Here is a 15,907-nt window from a genome sequence, read left to right as displayed (position 1 = left end):
ATGATGGCCGAGTGAAAACAGTGTTCTTTCTGTTTACAGCAAGCAAGTCAATACATGGCTTCTGGTGCAAGCCATTTGAAGCTCTGTCTGAGCCTCTCTGGTCTCTAATCTGATATTTATTCTTTCCTGTGCTATTACCTTGGCCATTGATCAGGGTTTTCCATTTGCTCTTGGAATGACATCCTCTCAGACTGTTTATTGCTCACAGTTACAAGGCCAAGCAAACTGAGGTGGGTAGATCTGGCCTGGGTCACCACTTGGCTCTGTCCACTGATGGAGTTTGGTCTGGTACCACATACTGTGGCCAGGAGAGGTGCAATATTCACAGTTATTTGTCTCTCTAACAGGGCCTTCCACACAATCCATAAAAAAAAATTCTTCTGAACCTCTCAGAATAAAGAGCGTCACTTAGAACTCACCTTAGTAGATGGATGCAAAGGCAGGGTGAATACCTTGTGTCTGAAAATCTCAAATCTGGGAACATTGATAGCTTATCAATAATCAAGATGACGACAGGAGAGGAAATTTCCAAATCCTGAAGGTTGGCTTCATATAGAGAATTGTTTAACAAATATCATCAATCAAGATGTATTGTATTCATAAACTGATCCATGGAATGGTAATTCCATAACTATTAATGATAATACAAATACAATTTAAAAATACCATGTAAATGACTCCAGGCTATGTGAATTTGGATCATAAATAATTTTTTTCATGTTAAGTCTATCCAAAAAATAGCTCATTATGTATAAGGAAATATTCTTAAAATTGAAAAATTGATTACAGGCATGAGTCACCCATGTCCAGATGATTTCTAAATCCTACAATTCCTGAAAGAAAAAAATAAAGATACTAAATATCACTAAGTCCTCCTCTGGCCATGCCTGTTAATAGCCTATTGCTTTTTTTTGCCAGTCCTGGGCTTGAGCTCAGGGCCTGGGCAGTGTCCTTGGACTTTCTCAGGGCTAGAGCTCTACCAGTTGAGCCTCAGCACCATTTATGGCTTTTTTTTTCTATGTATGTGGTACTGAGGAATTGAACCTCACCAAACTCATGGCCCGAGCCTATTGCTTTCTAATAACTTTAAACACTTTTTTTCTTTTGGCAGTATTAAGTTTTGAACTCCGGGCCTCATACTTGCTAGGCTGGTGCTCTATCATTTGACCCAAACCTCCACCCTTGCTCTTTGCTGGTTATTTTGGAAATGGGACATAGCAAACTTTTCTGCCTTCGCTAGTCTCAAACTGAGATCTTCCAACTTTCTATCTCTTGAGTGGCTAGGATTACAGGTGTGGCCATGAGAGTTTTCTTCACCATAAGCATATTTAGAGTGCACATGGATAGCTTCACATATATGCAGAATAAACGGAAAATGTAATCTGTTGACAATGAAGCGTAACTCTATCATATGACCCATCAGCAATAAGAACGACTTTTATGCAAAAAACAAATTTACTATTCTTTCCTCTTCCATAGGAAGTGATTGTTCAGCCTTAACGAAGGCAGCTTTCTCTGCTAGAAATGATGGTCTAGCTTTAACAGAGCTCTGCAAGTCCTTTTTTTTACACATATTTTTTAATAATTTTTTATTGTAATTAATAAAAGGGTTCCATGATATTTGAAAGATAGAGGGTGCATTAATTCACATACATTGATATCCTTTCACATGTCTTGTTCCCCATTACCCTCCCCCCCACCTACCCCCCACCCGAATCTTGGTTTTCCCCCCTTCCCTATCCAATTTCAAATAACCAAATACAAATATATCCAATATATCAGGTAACAAAGTGAGATACTGTAACAATATGAGATAACCAAGGAACAGCAAAAGAGATGAGAGATAACATAGCACCTTAAGAACAACAATCATTCATTATGTGGTTTCTGTTTCTATATCCTAGAGATCCTTTCATTTATCATCCTACTATATGGCCTTTTGTATCAAGGTTTTGCTCTATTACAAATCTCTGCTAGGAGAGCCCAAGGTTTCTACTGATTATGACAAATGAGGGAAACCATTGAGCCTAAGTTCCTTTGAGTCTGGCTTACATCACTTAATATGATCTTTTCTAAGTCTTTCCATTTCCTAACAAATGGGGCAATGTCATTCTTTCTGACAGCAGCATAGAATTCCATTGTGTACAAATACCACATCTTGTTGATCCACTCATCAACTGAGGGACATCTAGGTTGGTTCCATATCTTTGCTATGGTAAATAGTGCTGCAATGAACATTGTTGTGCTGGTGGATTTAGTAGGTCTTTGTTTCTGGATGATTGGGTAAATGCCAAGTAGTGGAATTGCCGGGTCATAGGGGAGCTCTATGTTTAGTCTTGTGAGGAACTGCCATACTGCTTTCCATAGTGGTTGAACGAGTTTGAACTCCCATCAACAGTGTAGCAGTGATCCCTCCTGGCCATATCCACTCCAGCATCTGTTGTTATTAGTTTTCTTGATCCTGGCCATTCTGACTGGAGTGAGGTGGAATCTTAGAGTTGTTTTGATTTGCATTTCTTTTATGACCAGAGATGTTGAGCATTTCTTCATCAAAGAAAGAGAACAACAGACCTATTTCTTTGATGAACATCGATGCAAAACTTCTCAACAAAATACTGGCCAACTGTCTACAACAACTCATCAAAAAATTATACACTATGATCAAATAGGTTTCATCACAGGGAGGCAAAGCTGGTTCAACATATGCAAATCAATTAATATAATTCAACACATCAACAGGAGCAGGGACAAAAATCACATGATTGCCTCAATAGATGCAGAAAAGGCATTTGACAAGATCCAACACCCCTCTATGTTAAAAGCTCTGGAGAAACTAGAAATCCATGGAGCATTCCTCAATATAATAAAGGCTGTGTATGACAAACCCACAGCTAGTATTATACTTAACGGCGAAAAGCTAAAGCCATTCCCTCTAAAATCAGGAACAAGACAAGGATGCCTATTCTTTCCACTCCTCTTTAACATAGTACTAGAATTCCTAGCCAGTGCAATAAGGCAAGAAGCATGCATAAAGGAAATCCAAATAGGGAAAGAGGAAGTAAAACTTTCCCTCTTTGCAGATGACATGATCCTGTATTTAAAGAATCCTATAGACTCTATTCCAAGCTCCTTAAGCTGATTCAAAACTTTCAAAGAGTAGCAGGGTATAAAATTAACCCTCAACAATCAACTGCCTTCCTCTATGCCAACAGTGAGAGGAATGAGGCAACAATCAGTAAAGCAACTCCTTTCGCAATAGCCTCAAAGAAAATAAAGTACCTAGGAATTACTTTAACTAAGAATGTAAAGGACCTTTTTGATGAAAACTTTAAAACCCTGAAAAAGGAAATTTAAGCAGAACTGAGAAAATGGACAAACCTCCCTTCCTCCTGGATTGGAAGAATCAATATCGTGAAAATGACAATCTTGCCAAGGGCAATCTATAAATTCAACGTAATACCAATCAATATCCCAATGTCATTCTTTAAAGAAACAGTAGAGGCAATCCAAAATTTCATATGGAATAATAAAAGACCCCGTATAGCAAAAACACTTCTTAGCAGAAAGAACAGAGCAGGAGGAATTTCAATTCCAAACTTTAGACTTTATTACAGAGCTATAATTATCAAAACAGCTTGGTACTGTCACAAGAACAGGCCTGAAGACCAATGGAATAGAACTGAAGACCCAGATATTAAACCATAGACCTATGGCCACCTAATCTTTGACAAGGGAGCCAAAAAAATAGAATGGAAGAAAGATAGCCTCTTCAACAAGTGGTGCTGGCAGAACTAGTTAAAATATGCAGAAAGCTAAAGTTGGATCCTTCTTTGTCACCCTGTACTAGAATTAACTCCAAATGGATCAAAGACCTGGAGGTAAAAGCTGACACTCTGAAAACGTTACAGGAAGGAATAGGAGATACACTAGACCTCATTGGCACAGGTGGAAACTTTCTTGATAAGGACCAAGATTCACAACAAATCAGACAAAGGCTGGATAAATGGGACTGCATTAAACTGCAGAGCTTTTGTATGGCAAAGGACATAGCTAGTAAACTAAGCAGGAAGCCTACAGATTGGGAGAAGATCTTCACCAACCATACAACAGACAAAGGCCTCATATCTAAAATATATCAACAGCTCAAAAAATTGAATCAATCTAAAACTGATCTCCAAAGTAACAACCATCCCATTAAAAGATGGGCCAAAGACTTAGAGTATTCTCTGAAGAAGAAACAAAAATGGCCTATAGACACATGAAGAAATGCTCAACATCTCTGGTCATAAAAGAAATGCAAATCAAAACAACTCTTAAGATTCCACCTCACTCCAGTCAGAATGGCCAGGATCAAGAAAACTGATAACAACAGATGCTAGAGGGGATGTGGCTAGGAGGGATCACTACTACACTGTTGGTGGGAGTGCAAACTCGTTCAACCACTATGGAAAGCAGTATGGAAGTTCCTCACAAGACTAAACATAGAGCTCCCCTATGACCCAGCAATTCCACTACTTGGCATTTACCCAATCATCCAGAAACAAAGACATACTAAATCCACCAGCACAACAATGTTCATTGCAGCACTATTTACCATAGCAAAGATATGGAACCAACCTAGATGTCCCTCAGTTGATGAGTGGATCAACAAGATGTGGTATTTGTACACAATGGAATTCTATGCTGCTGTCAGAAAGAATGACATTGCCCCATTTGTTAGGAAATGGAAAGACTTAGAAAAGATCATATTAAGTGATGTAAGCCAGACTCAAAGGAACTTAAGCTCAATGGTTTCCCTCATTTGTCATAATCAGTAGAAACCTTGGGCTCTCCTAGCAGAGATTTGTAATAGAGCAAAACCTTGATACAAAAGGCCATATAGTAGGATGCTAAATGAAAGGATCTCTAAGATATAGAAACATAAGCCATATAATGAATGACTGTTGTTCTTAAGGTGCTATGTTATCTCTCATCTCTTTTGCTGTTCCTTGGTTATCTCATATTGTTACAGTATCTCACTTTGTTACCTGATATATCGGATATATTTGTATTTGGTTATTTGAAATTGCATAGGGAAGAGGGGAAAACAAGATGAGGGGTGGGGATGGGGGGGAGGGAAATGAGGACCAAGACATGTGAAAGGGTATCAATGTATGGGAATTAATGCACCATCTATCTGGCAAATATCATGTAACCCTTCTATTAATTACAATAAAAATATATGAAAAAATAAATGATAGATATATAGAGAGAAATAAATCAGAAAAATAAATAAAAGAACCATTAACAGCTGTTCATCTAGGATGATGTACTTCCCAGGATTCTGATGGGAAACCCAGTTCCCATGAAATCTCCTAAATTGAAGCTGTTACTTCAGGTTAACAATAATATCTTTGCCATTAAGTAAGGTATGCTACTGGCTGAGATAAGAAAGGGGTGCAAACCTATAACAAAGCTAATTTCAGACTTCTAAATAGGAATCAGATCAAGTAAGAAATATAAACCTTTGGCTTTTGGATAATCGGTAATTAACACCATGCCCCCAAACACTGCAATTCAACCTCCGCTACTAACACCCTGAGATCCTGCCTCTAATTCATCATGCTGTCCACACTTGACCTGAATTCTTCATGGAATTTGCTGTACAGCTCAACTGTACAAGCCATTAATGAAGCCTAAGACACTATGCTGATCCATTCTGTGCCTATCAAGGTGCCAACAAAGCCCCTGGGGACTCCAGCTGTTACATTCCAGGCCACAGTGTTCTCTATAGCTCAGATCAACTCACAGACTATATTAGTTATAATGACCTTATTTAACAAAGACAGAGTTCATAAGACTGTAGATATTTTCTTTCAGCCATGTTTTCAAATAGATTTTGTCACCAAGTATACATTATCTAGTGTTACTGTTTGAAAAATGAAGAATACATGAAAGAAGGGAACAGGGGACAAATAACAGCTTGCATAGTCAATATATGTCTGTGATCAAGAAAGTTGAAAATGTGAAATGGGTCTGAGGGGAGGGAACAGATCAGATAGTGGGGAATGATGGGAAAGGTAACTCTGAACAGGAGTCACTAGACAGACAGACACATTAGAAATTAGAACTCCCCTGGCCATACAACCTTTTGAAATCTGGAAAAAAAATAAAGTTCAGATTAAACCTTATAAAAGACTTGCTGATTATTTTTCTAGTTGGAAGCAAACAATTTAGGAAGACAAAGCTTTCTATAGCCTGAAAGAATGTAAATCATGTATTTTTTGTTATCTCCTCACAGATACACAAATATAACTAAATAGAAGACTATTATTTTTCAATAGGTGGGAGTAAGATCTCCCAGAAAATAAAGCTTTCACCTCTGCTGGTAGGCTGCTATGCTCAAATCTTATTATTCGATGCAAAAGAGCAAACATTGGGGCCGGGAGTTTGGCCTAGTGGTAAAGTGCTTGCCTAGCATGCACAAAGACCCAGGTTCAATTCTTCCAAACCACATACATAAAAAAAGCCAGAATGGCTCAAGTGGTAGAGTGTTAGTCTTGAGAAAACCCAAGGACAGTGCTCAGGCCCTCAGCCCAAGCCCAGGACTGGCAAAAAAAAAAAAGAGCAAACATATTCAGACCTTGTTCAGACCTGACTGTTGCATCTACTGCTAGAACTTTGTAGTTTTTTTGCTTTTAGTCTCTTTGGAAAACATTACAGAGTCACCTGTGAACCACGAGCAACAATGACAAATGTCATTTTCAGATGGGAGCACTTAAGACACAGTGTGTGATTTTCCAATTTGTTTATCCCATGATATGATGTTTATCCCATGATATGATGGCAGAAAGACAGCCTCTTCAACAATGGTGCTCGCAGAATTGGTTAAACATGAGGAGCTGGGAGTTTGTCCTAGTGGTAGAGTGCTTGCCTACCATGCTCAAAGACCCAGACTTGATTCCTCGGTACTACATACATAGTAAAAGGCAGAAGTGGTGGCTCAAGAGGTAGATTGCTAGTTTTGAGAAAGACAGTGCTGAAGCCCTGAGTTCAAGCCCTAGGAGTGGCAAACAACAACAACAACAATAAAAGAATTGGTTAAAGTCATGTAGAAAACTTAACTTGGATCCTTATTTGTCACTCTGCACCTGAATTAATTCCAAATGGACTAAAGATCTTGAGATAAAGGCCAACACCCTGAAACTTTACAGGAAAGAATAGGAGCGTCTTGGCACAAGTCAAAACTTTCTTAACAAAGGCCCAGAAATACAACAAATTAAAGAAAGTTTGGACCAATGGGACTGCATTAAATTGCAGAGCTTCTGTATGACAAAGGACATAGCTAGCAAGTTATACAGAAAGTCCACAGAGTGGGAGAAAATCTTCACTAGCTATATAACAGACAAAGGTCTCATATCTAAAATGTAAAATCCTTTTAAGTGCTGCAGGTGGCTTCTTGTTAGGTGGGTGTTTACAGAAAACAATATTAGCACTTAGTAAAATACTTAGCTATTTCACAATAGTATTTTTAAACACATTCAAAAGTTATCTTGAAATACTTGTACAACAGAGTTTCAACTCAACATGAAAAAGTGTCAGCTCAGGACTGCTCCTGAAAATCTTCAGGGTCTGTGTCTTATAGGAGTGGCTGAGTGCCCTCAAGCAGGGGCTTTATTTATTTATTTTTTAATAAAAGAATGAGTTTGGCCACTTTTCCTATTTTGTCTTACGGCCAATCTCTGTCTGCCTACCTGTCCCCCCCCATCTCTCCCTCTCCCTCTCCTTCTTCCTCTCTTTCTGTTACACACACTAAACGCCCACTTCTTAAAGTTCTCAGTTATTTCTGCTCTCTATTTTTCCCCTTATGGTTAATCTCATGTGGTTACGGTAGCTGACTTTGTTACCTAGTTTATTATATATATATATACATATTTGTTTATTTGAAATAGGAAACAGAAGGGGTAAAACAAGATCATTGGGAGGGAGTGTGGGGAGGGAAAGGGGCACCAAAACATGAGAAAGGACATCCATGTTTGAGAAGTAATGCATCTACTATCTGACAAATATAACTGTAACCCTTCTATACATTACCCCAACAATAAAAAAGAAAAGTTCTCAGTATTGATGTTCTGGGAAACAAAGCTCCAACAAATGGCAACGCGGGAACCTACCCAAATATAGTACAGGGTGAAAAGCTGGGTATTTCATAGTCCTGGCAGCATGGTACAGACACAAATAAGTTTTCATTCCTGTCCTTGAGGACTAAGGATTTAACTTGATTTACAGCAGCTCCACCAACAAAACAGGCATGATTCCTGCCCTGGAGATGTTACAACAGGGTCATTTCACTGGGAGTGACTAGTGCTAGGCTTAGTTTATTAACCCAGAGAAGGGAGAGTTGGAAATGGTGTTAGTGACAGACATGTCAGCAACATAAGATAATGCCATGCACATACTAAAGTCACATTTTCCTTCCATTCTTCTCAGAAGCAAGCCTGCTCTATCAGTAGGTAGTGTGACTGTCTACCAGATTACTACAAGGTAGTTGGGAAAAGGTGGGGTCCTTTCCCAGTTTGCTCTTTGCAGAGTCTACTCTTCTGTTAGCACGCTCCAACCAAATGCCCATGAGTTTCCCTATGGAATTTACTCCACAGCTCTGGGCTTAGCCTGCATGCATGGTGGGCTCCTTAGCTGTTCAGGGACTTCTGTGTGGGGAGTACATACAGGAAAATCATGTCCACACAATACATCTAACGTGATGATGGAAGGATGTAAAAAGTATCATGAGAGGTCTGTGGACCTAAGCCCTCAGGAAAGATCTTGCCCAGTGGTAATGCCTAAGCCCTGAGTTGTGAGTCACAGCAGACCTGGACGAGACAGCACTGCAGAAAGCTGGAGTCCCCTCTAAAGACCATGCAGGGCCTTCTGAGTTACGTCTACATTGGACAGGGTCCTGGGAGCATATGTGTTTCATTGCGCTGCTCTATTTTTAGGGTGGCTTATATTCTAATACGTTCTTAGGAAGATTAAGATATTTCATTCCACAATCCACTCCATACATCAAATAAAATCACACACAGTAATGTTATTACTAATGTAAGCTGAATCACTGTACTGATTATGTGCCATTATTGACAATAATGTCTTTTCTTTTTAAGTGAAAATGGCAAGTGATCAATAAAAGACTATTATTTTTCAATAGGTAGGAGTAAGATCTCCCAGAAAGCAGAGCCTTTGCCTCTCCTGGCAAGTTGCTATGCTCAAATCTTTTTACTCCAATCCAAAGGTGGATTTGGAGGTGAGATGTATGTAGGTTTGCAGGTTGCAGATATGATCTGAGATTACTGATTCCGTCACACAAACTGTGACAATGTATATAATGCATATAACAAACTGTATCTGAATATTCATATATATGCACAACACACACACACACACACACACACACACACACACACACACACACACGGTTTCCAAAATGGAAATGGCTGGATGCTGCTGTCTTGGACTTCTCTGTCTCTCTATCTCTGTCACTGTCTCTGTATGTATGTCTGCCTCTTCCTATTTCTGCTGGCACCAGGGCTTGAACTCAGGGCCTCGTTCTCTTACTTAGCTTATTGCTCATGGGTGGTACTCTACCACCCCTCAATACATTTCTCCAGTCAGGCTGTTGGCTGGTTAACTGAAGATGAAGTCTCAGAAACTGCCTGTACCCATGCTGGTTTTCAACTCTCATCCTTCAGGTCTTGTGTAAGGATTACAAATGTGAGTCTATTCTAATTACAAACTTTGAAAAGCTTCACAGAACCACCAGCTCTCTGATGGAAGCTCTAATATGTTAAGTACAGGGTCTTGTTGTTATTGTTTTTTGTTTCTTTTAAAACAAAATATTAAATTAACTTTGAGTAAACCTTTTGGACATGAAGAGACAATTTAAGTATCAAGAAGCTGAAATGAGATTGTGAAGGGGGATGGGAATAGGAAGTAGACAAAGGTGTAAAGGAAGAGTGGACAAACAGCCAGGATCTTCAATATGTGCATATGAAAAGGATGTAAACAATGTGAAAAGTGGGGCCAGGAGCATAGCCTGGTGGTAGAGTGCTCACTTAGCATGTATGAAGCTCTGGGTTCAATTCCATGCACAGAAAAAGCAAAATGTGGCACTGTGCCTCAAGTGGTAGAGTACTAGCCTTGAGCAAAAAGTGTCCAAGGACAGTGCCCAAGCCCTGAGTTCAAGCCTCAGGATTACAAAAAAAATGTGCAATGTGTGTGGGAGAAGGGAACCAACAAGATAGATAAGAATGATGGAAGGGATGACTTTGATCCAGAAGCAGTGAACACTCAGGTGGACGTATTAAATTGTAATCCACCTGGACAAGCTTTTGAAGTTTAGGAAATAAAAAAAATAGAAAACAATTAAGACTATTTTGTTGTGTTGACAGCAACATCGTAATATTGTGTTGGAGGTGACACACAAGATAGGGTACTTCCTTTTCAGGATTCAAAATATCTCTCTATATAGGGAGTCCTAAAATAAAATAAGAATGGAGATTCAATTGTTTGCAAGGCAAACGTGCTCTGAGATCACTAATTTGTTCACACAAACTGTGACAATGTGTACAATTGTGCCTGATGTATATTGCCTCTGAATATATGTGTACATACATGTATATGTGTATATGTACATACACGTGTACATATAATATGTGTATATATATGTATATATGTATATACACATGCATTTATATATATTCATGTGTATGTGTACATACATATATGTATACATGTATATGTGTGTGTATCTACATATCCACAGGGACAGCCGATCACATCCCAGCAAACATCATCCAAGTAGGGTCAAGTAGGTTGCCCCTCCCCCCAGTAAGCAAACATTTCCCAAGGAGGGCTTAAGGGGTGGCCCCCTCAATTCTTCCTTTAGGTTATCCTATATACACATACACACACATACACACACACACATATAGTTTGAGACATCTGTGCTTTCTTATTCTAGGAGAAAGCTTCGAAGCTTCGGCTGACAATATCACTTCCTTCCCTTCTAATGTGATCACTTTAACATGATGTAGTGGATGAAAGAGGACGCAGCACTGACAGGATCAGTATCTCTTAGAATTGCTCTAAACTCTCACAGATGGAACTCAGGGCCTAGGGCTTGTTAAGTAGATGCTCTACCACTTGACTCTGCCTCCAGCCCCTTTCAACTTATTTTCAAGGTAGGATCTTTATGCCTGGGTTGGCTTTGGCTGTAAGCCTATTACTTGTGAGTTCGCTTGATGGTGGGGATGTCAGGGGTTTGTGCTGGTGCCCAGCCACTGGGTGAAATAGAGTCTCGTGTACTATAATGCTCTGGCAGGCCTTGAACTGTGATCCCGCATCCTCATCTCCCAAACAACAAGGATTATAGACTACTTGTGGAGCTCTCTGGCCCACAAAGAAAAACTGAGAAGTATCAGCAGCACTGTATGCCCTCCCCCTGCCAAATCTAAAAAGGCCAGGAATGGTGCCAAGAAGATTGAAAGTGAGCACAGAGAAACAAGAGGCTTTGAATCCATCAACAGATGGCTTTTCAAGAGAGGAGCTGCAGATGGGTATTCTCTGTGGCTACTGGAGAAAGGCTGCATTTTAAACATTTTATTCTTTTTTAAGTCTTGATTTTTTTTCTATTACTCATTCTGGGTCATGAATTCAAGGCCTGGGAGCCATGCTTGAGCTTTTTTTGCTCAAGTGAGGTGCTTTACCATTTGAGACACACCTCCTCTTTTGGCTTTCCACAGGTTAATTAGAAATAAGAATTTCAACAACTTTTCTGCCTGGGCTAGATTCAAACCACAATCCACAAATCTCAGCCTCCTGAATAGCTAGGATTATACAGGAGCCAAGCAGTACAAAGAATTAGTCTGAGCACCAGAAAAAAACTTAAAAGAACTAGTAAAATATACTTTTAGACCAAAAGAAAGTGAAAAGTACTTTTGTCTGTTAGTGGCTACACTTAGACTGACAGTTGCACAAACGGTGTAAAGGTCCTGGGACATAGCCCTCTGCTTTGCTCTCACTTTCTTAGCCAGTGGTTCTAGGATGCTGAGCAGGCCCCATACCCGAATGCTGATAATGAATCCATCTTCTTTTCTTGGAGAAAATGCTGATAAAGAGGTGCTGGCAGCTAATAGTGATAGGGTCCCAATTTTTCCTACTCCTGATTTTAATAATTGAGGTACATGTCACTATCTGCACAAATTTCTCCAGAGAAAAGTCACACCCTGGGAAGGTCATATAGGACACTGACAGTTGAGGAGATTTAGCTCCATTTCTAGAGGTTCTTTAGTAGCCAACTTACCTTCATATCACTAGGATCCCAGTGCCAGGACTTTGCACACACACTGCTTCAATTCACTATTTTCCTTGTGAGTCCAGCCCAGGTTTTCACAAAGACCCTGAGACTCAGGAAGAGGTGACTCACCCAAGGCCACAGAGTTGAAGCAATGGTGCAAGACAGACCCCTTAAAGCAAAAATTCCCTGGACACTGGCCTAACAACTGAGGGACAACTCAGTGCCATTTTAAAGTTTTCTTCTCTTAATAGTCTTCCCAAGTCACCTTGGGGTAACAAGATTAATGGGTAACAATTTTGTGATAATAGCAGAAAATAGTCTTCTCAACTGTGACCATCACAACACACACACACACACACACACACACACACACACACACACACACACACACACACCTAAAATTTATGAAAATACTCTGAAGACAACCCCAGGGTCCATGAGCCTCCCTGTCTTTCCAACATGGCTACATTCCACTAAATCTCCTTTCTCTGATCTCTGATGTTTATCAGTCTCTTTAATTGGTGTGTAGGAACAGGGATGGGAAGCCCAGGAAATGAGGGGTTTGAGGATTGAAATCCTCAGAATAGGGGTTTTTCACCCCTTAGGATTTCATATTGATCTAGCATGGGAAAACCACCTAGAATAAAGTGGGACTTGTTGACTCCAGCTTACCTTTCAAAGCCAATCTGCCGAAAAGCCTTCTCCCATGTGGAGCCTGTAAGGGAAGAAGAAGTGGTCAGTGCACTTCCGGTCTCAGACAAGCCTGTTCTATTGTTACTCAGACTTGCCGGGGCATGGTATTCCATTCCAATGAAATGTTCTGGTTTTTCCCTCCCAGGCCTGGCTCTCCTCTCCAGTCTACATGTAGTCCTTATGTTTCAGTCACTTGATTTGATTTGATTTTTCATTGGCAGTCTATGTCTGTGAATGGTGAGATGAGGAGAAGGAGAATATGTGGCACCTGAATTATAGATCTTTTCTTTGTGAGGACATTCAAACCCCTCATTTCCTGTTATTTGGAGATATATAAATTATTAATAATCCTTCTCCTATGGTGCAAATCAGCAGCAGAGTATTTCTTATCGAACTTTGTACCTGGTAGCCACTTTTTTTTGCCACGCCACTTTTCTCCTTCTCTAGCTTCTGAAGATTATGGTGAGGCAAAGGGTGAACAATTGAGTATATTGGAGAGACCTTGATCAAGTAGAGGTAACACCTCTTCTTCCCAAAGACAAGGCCTGTGATGACCCTAGAACAGATCTGTGCAGTAGACAGGTGCCTTTCCCTTTGGGATGAGGAGAATGATCTAAACAGATGCCAGACAGCTCAGTTATCCCAAAGGGCGACAAAAGAGGCACTATGAAGCTGGTCTAGTGATAGAGTGCTTGCCTAGCATGAATGAAGAACTGGCTTTGATTCCTCAGTACCACATACATAGAAAAAGCCAGAAGTGGTGCGGTAGCTCAAGAGGTAGGGCTCTAGCCTTGAGAAAGCCCAAGGACAATGTTCAGGCCCTGAGTTCAGGCCCCAGAATTGGCAAAAATAAAAATAAAAAAGAGAAACTCCATTAGCCTCCATCGGGCTACTAATTTTTGGTCCTCCTGTCTCTTTTTCAATGAGAAGTCTGTACTCTTCTCCTCCATCTAGTTAAGAGTACTGGTTGGGGGCTTATAATAATCCAACTATCATAAATAAAAGGCTCTCTGCACTTCTCTGGCTTCTTACTTGCAAATAAATGTTACCTCTACTCCCACTTTTTCTACTTCATAATTCTTTATTTGGTGGAGGAAAGGACCCAAGACCCTTAGACTGATCAACAATTTTGCTCTCCAGTTCCAGGAAATGAACCTTTCTGATTCTGCATAAGGACAAAGCAAAAATGTACAAATGGGAATCCATCAAATTTGATGAAATCAAATGTCCAGACAACCACCCTTCTGAACTTCTAAATATGTCTACTTCAGAAGAATATGAATGAAACTCTTGCTAGGGACAAAAATAAAACATGGCTGGGTGTTGGTGGGTCACACCTACACTCCCAGCTTAAACATATACGTGAAACCCAATCTCAACCCATCACTGGCTTCAGTAGCATGGACATGTTTTTTCAACTACAACAGAAGCACAAATTAGGTAGATTGCAGCTCAAGCACCAGGTCAAGAAGTGAAACTCTTATCTCAAAAATAACTAGTCTGAAACATGTGCTAGGGGCATGTCTCAAGTGATAACAGCACCTGCCTGGCAATTTGTGACACTCACTTCACAAATTAGGAAAAAAAAGAAGAGGGAAGTAGAGGGGAGGGAAGGGTGAAAGGAAAAGAGAGAAGGGAAGAAGAGAGTGAGATTTGCCCTACTGCATTCAGGTCTTATCTCAGGAAGCTGGCTGATATCCAATCGACACTGCTAATCTCCATCCTTATACATCACATCTTCCTGTTACTAAGGTTCAATCATGAGTTTAATATTTCATTTTTTTAAAGAACTTGGAAGGCCAGGCACCAATGGCTCATGCCCGTAGTCCTAGGTACTCAGGAGGCTGAGATCTAAGGATCATAGCTCAAGGCCAGCCTAGACAGTAAAGTCTGTGGGATTCTTATCTCTACTAAACTACCAAAAAAGGTGAAGTGGGCCTGTAGCTCAACTGGTAGAGTGCTGGCCTTGAGCAAAAGAAGCTCAGGGACAGCACTTAGGCTCTGAGTTCAAGCCCAAAACAAGCCCTCAAAACAACAAAAGAGCTTTATGCTAACAATTTTAGTCAGGAGAATGCAAAACTGGGATTTGAAGTCTACAAATTTCCATGTAATAACTGTTCCTCACTTGCTAGGCATATAATAATGATGCCAAAATGTGTTCATTTATGTAAAATAGCATTTAAAAATTATTGTGAAGGTGATGTACAGAGGAATTATAATTACATAAGTCAGGTATGAAGTATATTTCTTTTTGGAAACTGTTACCCTGTCCCTCCAATATCATTTTAATAAAAATAATTCGACATGTGTCATATGTGGGGAACTTGGATTCTTTTTAGATTTTGAGACTAAAACCAGTGGCAAAAGTTCTTTGATTTTAATAACTACTGTGATTCATGTTGCCCTGAATTCCTAGCATGCGATGTTCTGGTTGATAGCCACGGTAGAGTACTAAGACAGTGTCCCATCCATACTGCTTTTCTGAGAAAGTATGCAGCAGGACTTCATTCACTTTAGGCCAATAACATCTTCTGATGACCATTCTATAGTCAACGTTAATGGGAATGGTGTTTAAGTTTCTTACAAACTCTGCCTCCAATGGTATATCTTTATGTGTCCACAAAGGACATTAGCCAGACTTTGAGGAAAGCCAGGCACTCACTAGAAGGAGTAGCCCCAGGAAGTCTGAGCTAGCTCCATGATAGACAGAACTAGACCTCAAGGAGTCAGACTTAGTCCCTGGGGGGACAGAAATGGTCCCCAGGGAGTCAGGGGTAGTCCCCAGGGAAACAGAGCTATTTCTCAGGGATACAGAAACTAGGTCAAAGATAGTATGGAAGGATCAGTTCATTATAAAGTTGGGTCTCTATTAATTGGTCATAG

The sequence above is a fragment of the Megascapheus bottae genome, unplaced genomic scaffold (genome assembly GCF_031878675.1).
Source record: "Megascapheus bottae isolate mThoBot1 unplaced genomic scaffold, mThoBot2.hap1 HAP1_SCAFFOLD_208, whole genome shotgun sequence".
Taxonomy (NCBI): Eukaryota; Metazoa; Chordata; class Mammalia; order Rodentia; family Geomyidae; genus Megascapheus; species Megascapheus bottae.
This window is presented reverse-complemented; position numbering follows the sequence as displayed.